Below are 9675 nucleotides of genomic sequence, written 5' to 3' on the forward strand. Positions count from 1 at the left end.
CGGGAGCGGGCGGGGGCGGCGAGCGGGGGCCGGAGGCGGCCCGTGCGGGGGGTGCCCTTGCGGGGGGTAGCCGAGCCCTGCCGCGCCCTCTGCGCCGTGGCGCCGGAGGACTGTGCAGGGCGGGCTCAGTGCGAGAGGCCGGGGCTGAGGGGGCGGGGGCGGCTGCTGTGGCGGAGGTGCCTCCAACAAAGGGCGGCTGTGGGAGGACAGAGTGCGTGGTCCCGAGGCCGGGCTCGGGGCGGGCTGCCCGGCGCCCTCCCGGCGCGTCAGCTCTGCGCAGGAATGCCTTTGTGTCACCGGCCGCCGCTCGGCCGTGCGTTTCCCAGCGAGAGATTTCCAAGAGCCGTTGGCAGATCCCCGCGGCCGAGCCCTGCCCCAGGAGCCCGGTGACGGGAAATTGCTCGTGAAGAGTTAATAGCGCTGTGCCGTGGGGCCCCGGGCAGGGAGAGACCGGCGCTGACATCGGCAACGATCGATAGATTTACTTTTTTTCCCTCCCCTCCTGATTTCACCCGGAGTTAATCTGCAGGAGGTCAGAGATGGCGGTGCACAGAGATAGGAATTTTAGGCTTGTGCTAGTACACACGAATAATAAAATAATGCCCATCCATCGGGAGCCAGCTGTTGTGTGCATCTCCAAACGCGGCCTGGACGGGTGCGTGGCTCTGCCCAAATCCCAGAGGGAATGGTGACGGGGAGAGCGGCCTTGTACCTTTGTCACAGCACTCAGGAGCGCATCAAACCCCTGTGGTCTGTCAGGCCTCGGGTTCATACATCTCTTTGAACAGCACACAGTGTCCACATGAAGCGGTGAAATCCCTCACCTTTGGTTTTAGCATCACCAAATTTAGTCATGTCCAACAACTCCAGCATCCTGACAGGATGATGAATGCTCTGAATCACCTCAGGATGTTGTCGTCTCAGCTGGGAGTGCTCCTGTCTGTGTTTGGATAGGGCTGCGATGATGCACGTGGGCATTAGGTCTGTGCTGTGAACCAGCGCTGTTGGTCATTTGAGTAGGGGATGCATTTATTCCGTTATAAAAAAGAACCTATTGATAATACCCCTTTCAAAGTTAATGAAATTCTTTCTGAAGAATTATGGAAATGTATTACTCTCTCTCAGAAATGACTGTCCTGGCAATTTCCTAGGTTTTAGGTTGCTTTTTTATTCTTCCTTGACGGTAGGATATTCTCTTATTTTCACCGAGTCCCAAGTCATCATCTTAATTTACATGTGAAGGAAAGACCAAAATTGACCAATTATGCTGCAAAACCTATGATTAATATCTTGTCTCCATCAGAGATAAATTAACTATTTCACCTATAAGGCACAAAGGGTGGATTTTACTTAAGGAAGGAAAGCTGATCTAATCAAGGCTACCTGCATCACTGATTCCTCTCAAAAACTGGAATGGTGTTAGAATTAGTCCTTCACACAATGTAGCTTACACCTCCCTCCCACCTATGGAGAACCTGCACGAAGAGGGGAGATTTAGATTGGGTATAAGGAAAAAGGTTTTTTTACAATAAGGGCAGAGAGGTGCTGGCACAGGTTGCCCAGAGAGGTGGTGGGTGCCCCGTCCCTGGAGACACCCGAGATGAGGCTGGACGGGGCTCTGAGCACCTGATGGAGCTGTGGGTGTCCCTGTTCATTGCAGGGGAGCTGAACCAGATGGCCTTTAAGGGTCCCTTCCAACTCAAATGATTCTATGATTAAGAAATGTAGAACCATCTTAGAAGCCTGGAAGTGCTGGTCACAGCAGGGCTGTGTGCAGGGAGCTGTGTGGTGAGCCTGGATATAACTGCACATGCTGCGCAGTTGCTGTGAGTACAGGTCAGTGGTATGGCCTGCGCAGTCGACTCCAGAGCTGTGCTACAGCTTCTGCTGGGCATCTGTTCTGTGGGCTTTTGAGCACCATATGGTTTTAAAAGTCATAGCCATAATCTCGTTTCCCTATTGGAACTCAATCTCGAAGTAGGAATTATGACCTTTTATGAGAGGAGGCTGGAAGAAGTTGTTGTGTTTAGATTAATAAAGGTTATGAGGAGATCTGGCATCTCAAAAGGAGGGTAAATATTGGTGGAGTATTGTTATTTAAATGTAAAACAAATGTGTATAAAGTGGGTATTGATGAATTTACACTGTGAATTAGAAGATTTGGTATTTTCAGAGTGATGAGACTGTGGAGCAACTTTCCTGCACTGAGAGCTGCAAGCCCATCTGCTTTGAAATATAAGTCCTGATCAATCTATGGAAGTGCTTATTGCCTGAGATAGCAGGAGACTAAACTCCAGAAGCTTTCGAATTCCTTGTTTCTATTTAATGTTGCTTTTAATGCTTATACCATGTATAATTTAATGCATGGTTTACTGCACAGCACTATCATCCATTAAATAAAAATATTAATTTCCTTTAGAGCATTTTAGAAATGCTGTCATCCTGCTAAACATTAACGACGTTATCTCTGTAACACCATTATGAAATGGATGGCATTATCTTTTCTTATGTCCAGGAAATGAAGAAATAACACCTCTAGATACCTACGTGGCAAAATATAAGGATTCCTTCTGCAGCATGTTAGACAATTGAAGACTTACATTTCTACTTCCTAATGCTTACATATATTGAAAGTCCACTTCTCACTGACTTCAGACGTACTTACAGATGTTCAGCATCTCAGCATCTCACACCACAAGTTGCTCAGTTGAGGTGGGGGAGAAAAATGAGAAATACATGTAGCACAAATTCCTTAGACTTGCTTGTGAATTCTAGGATGGAGTTACAATTCAGCTTTCTAGAGGTTCAGTCATTTGCCGTAACTTTAAGACTACTGTCCTCTTCTGTGTTCCACCTTTTGCTCAGTTTCCGCCCATACTCTCCCCAGTCTTGCTCTCCTTCCTGTAATTTTTTCCCCAGCTATACTCTCTGCCCTTCTTTTCTTTTTCTCAGTTTCCAAGAAAACTTGTGAGCAGAGGAAAGGGCTTGCTTAGGAGGACTGAACAGTTAGTAGTCTTATGCGAGAGCAGGGCTATGGAGGCTTAAGAAAATTTACTGGCAAATTTTGAGATGTTTCCTGAGCATACACAACTTGAGGTTTTTTGTTAAGTTAACCACATTTGGGTAGTTTTCCATGAAACCTGCCAAAGACTTGACCTCAACGGGCCAACTTCCTGGAAAGTTTAAAGGAGCCACTCTAGTGGTTGTAGGTGTTGGAGTTCTTCAATTAAATGGTTAAAAACTGCATGAGTTTGGGCAAAACTGGAGTTTCCCCTGATTTTCACTGTGAGGAAAGAGCTAAACTAAATGATTTTAGCTAAATCATGAAGAACATTCTAAATGTGTTCATGCAGATTGACCCGTATTTAGGGTTTTGGAGAGGATCTAACATGATGGTCACAACCTCTCTAGATAAATGAAGGTATAACTTCGATTTTCTTACATCCCACATGGTTTGGAGACTTGGGAATAAGGTGAAGATCTTTTGTTACACTATTGTATTTTGTGTCCACATTGTAAAGGTGCCGGAGATTGGCAAAAGTACTCTTCACGTTAAACCTACACTGAAGGTAAAAAGACACCTTTCTAAGAGGCTAAAGCATCACAAGTATCCAGTAAGTAACACATAAATGTGAGCTACTGGAATCAAGCTCTTTAGACTTTATTCAGCCTGACTCCATATTGTACCTGCATTATGCTGTGAGGACCACTACAGGACTTCCTACATTTTGAAAATAACTTGCAGGGTTTGTTCATTACTGGGTTAAACGAGTTGCTTCAGGGAGGGCAAGCCTTTAAAGGAAAACTATAATGGGTGCAGTTTTTCTGCAAACAGTGTCCTCATGGGAAGAGAACTCACGACATGTCTGGGTAAGGAAGGTGAGTGTCGGTGTGGGGTGGTGGCATTGAATTTCAGTTCTGCTGCTGAGTACCATTTGTCTGGTTTAGCTTGCTGCATGATAAGTGTATCTGTGCTGGGAGTCATTTGTCTTTGGTGCTGAAGGATGACGCTGATGGTTATTGATACCTGCTGCTGGGGTAAATGCTGCTATAGCCTGATAGACTGGAGCAGCTATTGATCATAGTTGGTAGTAAAATCTCAGCATTTGACACTTGCTTTTTCATACTATTGCAGTAGCTGATGTTAAATTCCACTTATCTCTCTGGATGTGAAATTACTATCACATTATTGCATATAACTGTGTTTTTCTGCATCTTTTCCTTCCACGTCATGTGGTACAGGAAAGTGGAAGAAGCTCTGGGGAGTGGAGTCAAATCTCTTCTATCCAAGTGAGCTGCCAACCTCCCTGCTGCAGGCCTGAGAGGATGCTGGCTAAACACAGAACAGTTCCTCTCTCCATGCTGTTAGGATAAAAACACAGGCCTGGCAGTGCTGGCCCCAAGCACGTCCAAGGAATCTCTTGCAAAGTGGCTCCAAAGCCCTCGGGGCCAATCCAGGCTGCATCTGCCAGGAGAGGGTTGTGAAGAGGTCTCAGAGGGGATTGCTCTCCAGAAATGCCATGCATGGGTCTAGCTAGGCCTAGGGACAAAACTTTTGCAGATCTTCCTTGGGCCTCTCTTTGTTTTCCCTGTCCCTGTCCCAACAACTGTGACTTGAAAGGGGGAGGGTGGAGAAGCCAGCTGGGGCTAAATGATATCCATGAAAGTTGAGGTGTACCTTTTTTTTTGTGGAAATGAAACAAACAGTCTTGTAATGGATTTTATTCAGTTAAATGCAACTTGCTCTGCCAAAACATAAGAAAGGCCTGCTTTTGCATGAACAAACAGGAGTGGCAAAAGTCACAGAGACTGCCAAGTAAATGTTATCCTCCTGAAGCTTCTCCTATTGGGAGGTAACAATAGGGCCCCTAGAATTAAGATAAATGCAGCTAATTTCCTCTTAATGGTGATTTGATTATTCTTTCTTTACAAGTAACTAGTTCCCTTTTCTAATTATATAGCTTGCTTTTATCCAAGAAAAATTACCCAATTTATGGGAGTGAACCATTAAAGTCACTCATCTGTGAAGACTTTATTGTGGTGCCAGCTTCAGAAAACATCTATATTGCAAGAGATACATATAGATTTTTGTATCTTCTGCTGTTCTGCTAATGGTCATGACAAATGAGAAAGCAGGTTGCAGGAATGGATGAGCAAGGCGAAAATGAAACACACAGGGCTGGGAGCATAGACCCTTATACCTGTGTGGCATGTCTTTAAAGCAGTGAGAAGTCTTGGAGGGAAAGGGGACACTGAGGAGCAAGACAGAAACGTGTAATGGTGCACGGTACTTAGAACAACTTTGTCATTCCTTCCCTGGCAGCTGCCCTATGGGCAGGCTCTCCAAAGGGGAGATGTGACATCACCCAACCTGACTGCACAGTGGGACGGGGCCATTGGTGTGTAGCTAGGAGCACAGTGAGCTTGTGGGAGAGCCTTGGGTTCCGCAGGTAGGCTGCTGCTGGCTGCTCTGATTAGTCTGGTTATCCAAAATTGCGTAGCTAGGGATGTAAGCAACATAGCTGGTGCGGAGATGTGATATCTTCTACTAATGACCATAGTAAATCAATGAACAGTTGCAAAATGTAGATACGCATTTGATCTGAAAGCATGCATTCTCTGTATCAGCAAAACATATTCCTTTGCTCTATGATATATCATATTAAGGGTGATAGATGTTTGAAGGTCAAGGATTTGTCTGAACAGGAAAGCTGACTGTTAAAGAAATCAAAAAAAGCATCTGTACAGTTAGGTAAGCTGGGGTAATTCCCCATGTGAAAACTGTTCTAGAAAGAAAGCCACTTTTATTCTGAAATGCTTCTGCTAAGGGAGCAATAACAGCAGAACTGCAATTATCAGATTATTCCCAGTGTTGGCAAACCATAAGAACAAAGGGAGAGGACAGAAAAGACAGGGTAGGAAAGAAGATAGAGAGGCAATGCCTGTGGGATGGTGTGTTAAAACTATCCAGACTCATGAACTTTGCAAGCCAAAATAAAGGTTGTAGAAAGAGTCAGAAAAGAAGTTTGTTTCAAGGTAAGATATTCTTTTCAAACTCCGTTTTGAAGTGTTCTTGTGTTAGCTTACCATGACAATAATTTTTTCCTTACAATTTGTAATGAAAAGATTCTTGGTTATGAGTTTAGTTAGGACTCAGTACAGTCATCTTTGTACACAGATCATAAATCTGAGGACTATGACAAAACATGTTAGGTCTCTACCTAGCTATGATTATGTGCCTGGTACACAATAATGATTTATATGCAGAATGAAATAATCTTTCAGTTGAAGAGGGGGATGACATACACACATATATATATGTATCTTTGACAAGCCAAGAACAGGACACTATGTCTGCAACTTAAATAACTGAGCTTATTGTAGTGTTTAGCATACAACATCTTTGCTTTATGAAATATTTTATCACAGTCATATACTGTAATGATAAGCAAGCTGCTTAATGATGACCAGTACTAATGCAAATTGTATCACTTAACTACTTGCATTAATATTGTAGGAAGCCTCAGACACACAGGATGAGCATCCATGGAGCTACAAGCAAGAGAAAAGCTAGAGACTAGTGAAAGAGGTCTCTAGGCAATGAGTTGCCTCCTGCATTAGTGGGATGAGCTTACCTATGGGAAGTTTTGCCTTCTAGAGAAGCCTAAGTGAGAGAAATACTCTCTCCACACCCTCCTTCTCTTCATGTTCTGCTGCTTATGAGAGAGTAAAGCTTTCTGTTGAGGTAAACAGTATATATAGCCCCAAAACATCAAGGTAACGCACCGTGGTTTGCTGTGTTAGGTAATGTTGTTTCTGTAGTGGCAGATATTTCTGAATAGAGAGATTTGAATGTGAGACTCATCCATGGATGAGTACATGAGGAGTTCAGTGTGAGGGTACTACATGTTCACTGTGGTAAACAGGGATACTGGGAGGAGTTTTCAGATCTAATTTCCATGTACTTGAACACTGGAGACTTTCAAACAGAATACACAGCTGTAATTAAATTCCAATATTTATTTCATTCTGTTTCTTTATAGGATTCCTCCTAGTGCAGCTAAATTGTTCCTGTTCTTCTCAAATTATTCTTGTTTGTGCAACTTTCAGTAAAGTGTTTTTGAGCAGTTAATGCTTACTGATACACAGCTAGCATGCTCCCTCCTTGTACTTACCAACAGGGAATTCTGTGAATTGGTTTAGTTTATGTAAGTTTGAACACTATGTTTTTATAAAACTGCCTGTGCTTAGAAGTTATGCACGGATCATTAAAATGGTAAGATAATTAAGAGGAAAGCTTTAGTATAAAAGATTACGTTAAATATATCAAGTGTTCCAGAAATCTGTTTAGCTAACATCATAGCAATCTTAGCTACTTCATTCAAAACTTTTCAAGTTTGCTATTTTTTATTTCATTGGTTAATTTTAAATATGGAGTGATCTTTCTCGTCTTTTCCTTATCTTCAACATAAGAAACTTCTCAAAGCTGAAGTTTTATTGATCGTAACTTTTCCAGCAGCCCCTCCTTGTGTTTCAGCAGATAACGCTGGACCAGCGCCAGAGCTGTTTCCTGGCTTCATTCCAAGTATTTCCCTGAAAATGAATATCCATCCTTCCTATACTGTGGAATCAGTGTCCATAATACAGAAGAGACGTCTGGTTTTATAATGTGATGCAAAAAATGAAGCTTTCATTACTCTTCATGAATAGATTTTCTTCTTAGTGTGCATATCTTGAAAAATATGTTGTGGCTGTTATTGTGGCTGTCATACTATTCCATACTGGAATCTGTGTCAAAATTATAAAAAAACATGAAATACTATATGAGAAGAGAACCTTGACAAACATTTTCCTAGAACATGTCTGAAGCGACCTTTCTGGGAACAAATGAATAAAATTCATCCTTCTCAAAGCAACGGTCAATTTGTTCTTAAAAGCCATCAAAATCTGTGGCTTGTACACATATTTTGTCCAGTGAAAAAGCATAATTTTCCTTTTTTCTTTTAGATGGAAAATGGCAATCAGTTATACCTCTCAAGCCTGGAAAGCCTTTCTGCTTGAAATGCTCTTGCAGTCTGGGTCATGACACAAAGTGCTGCACGTTGGTGTTGGTGTAGTAATGGGCTTTTTTTTTAGACCAGCACCCTGTTGTGTTCAGGTTTTTGAACTGTAAGGTAGTTAAACCATTTTAAACAGCTCACTCCAATTCCAAATATTTTTGTAAGAAAATGGTCCTTTGGTGAAATTGACTAGATTGGCAGGCAGCCATCAGTGAGGGCAGAAATTCTTAAACGAAAAAGGTTATGTCCATAGGAAAATACTGTAACTGTCTCTGCGAGGTAGCTGCCCAGGTAACATTCAGGCATGCTGGCAGCAAACAGCCTATGTAGACATGATGTGAAATAACAAAGACTTCACCTGACCAGCAATTGTTTGAGAAGTAATTAGATCTCCAGTTTCATAAGTTTGCAATGGAGCTAAGAACCCATTTTGGATTCTTATGGAACACTTGCATGTAATAATTAGTATTACAGCATCACATTTTTACTGAATATGTATTTATTCTTACAGATTAATGGGATGATGTATCCTGGAACGTAAATTCTGTTTTCCAAGATTTTGCTAGGACCTTCCCCAAAAAGAGATGTTTCTCCCTCATAGGTGTAGTTCCAAGTTCCTGAAATTTTGAGTGTGGAGGACCTAGCATCTCTTTGTTGCCTGCAGAAGGCATTTCCAGAGGACAATTCTTCCCATCCCACTGAGACTCTGGAAATGTCTTTCTCCAGATCCTTTAGCAGCTGCACTCCTAACAAAGTGAAATTGGCTGAACGTAAGCCAAAGGCTAGAAATATGAGAGCAGTTTGATAAATATTCATAATGGCTAAAGTTTCCTCCTAATGGACCAATACAAAGACTATATACTAATTAAGTGCAGGCTAAGTTCACTCAAGAGGCACCCAAGTGGTGATCAGGCCCCCGCTGACATCTGTATATAAGGCTGCATTTCATACTGTTTAAAGCATCATTTGTCAGGGCCCTGATTTCTCTAGATTTTCTCCCTTTATATCGCACATACTTTCTTTCAAAATCATACATTTTCATGTGGAGAGGAATATTCTGCATTGCTGCTGCGATTGGCTTTATTATTATTAGCACACAGCAGTTTAATTGGTTTGAGCAAACAGTAGTTGCAGGGCTCAATAAGTAGAGTGATTGTCATCGGGAGTCATTTAGTGCTTTCCTTTTACAGGGCACAAACTCTCTGTGACTCACACTAACAGGTTAAGGCCAGATTTTCATATGGTGTAAATCAGAAGAAAATGTTGCCTGTGGTGAATGTGTGCATTTTCTGTATTAAATTAATTAGTTTAAGATTCTTTCTTGTATGCTCCTTGTAAGATTTATATAATCTGATTCAGTCCAACCCTGCGTCTGAAATTCTTCTATTGTACCTCTCTGGACACTTTCTGTTTCACATGAATCTCTGTGATGGGAAACTTGGAACAGAGCGCCAATTGCAAGGTGAGACTGTATTGATTTAGACAGTGGTTTAATGCTTTCTTTTTTTCTCTGTCCAATACTTTCTCATACTTTGTCAGGTCTTTAGAGTGTTTCTGTACATTGTGCAAATGTTCTTATTTTGCTGACCACATCAATACTCAAATGATTTTTTCC

This window comes from Numida meleagris, chromosome 3, assembly GCF_002078875.1.
Source record: "Numida meleagris isolate 19003 breed g44 Domestic line chromosome 3, NumMel1.0, whole genome shotgun sequence".
In the NCBI taxonomy this organism is placed as follows: domain Eukaryota; kingdom Metazoa; phylum Chordata; class Aves; order Galliformes; family Numididae; genus Numida; species Numida meleagris.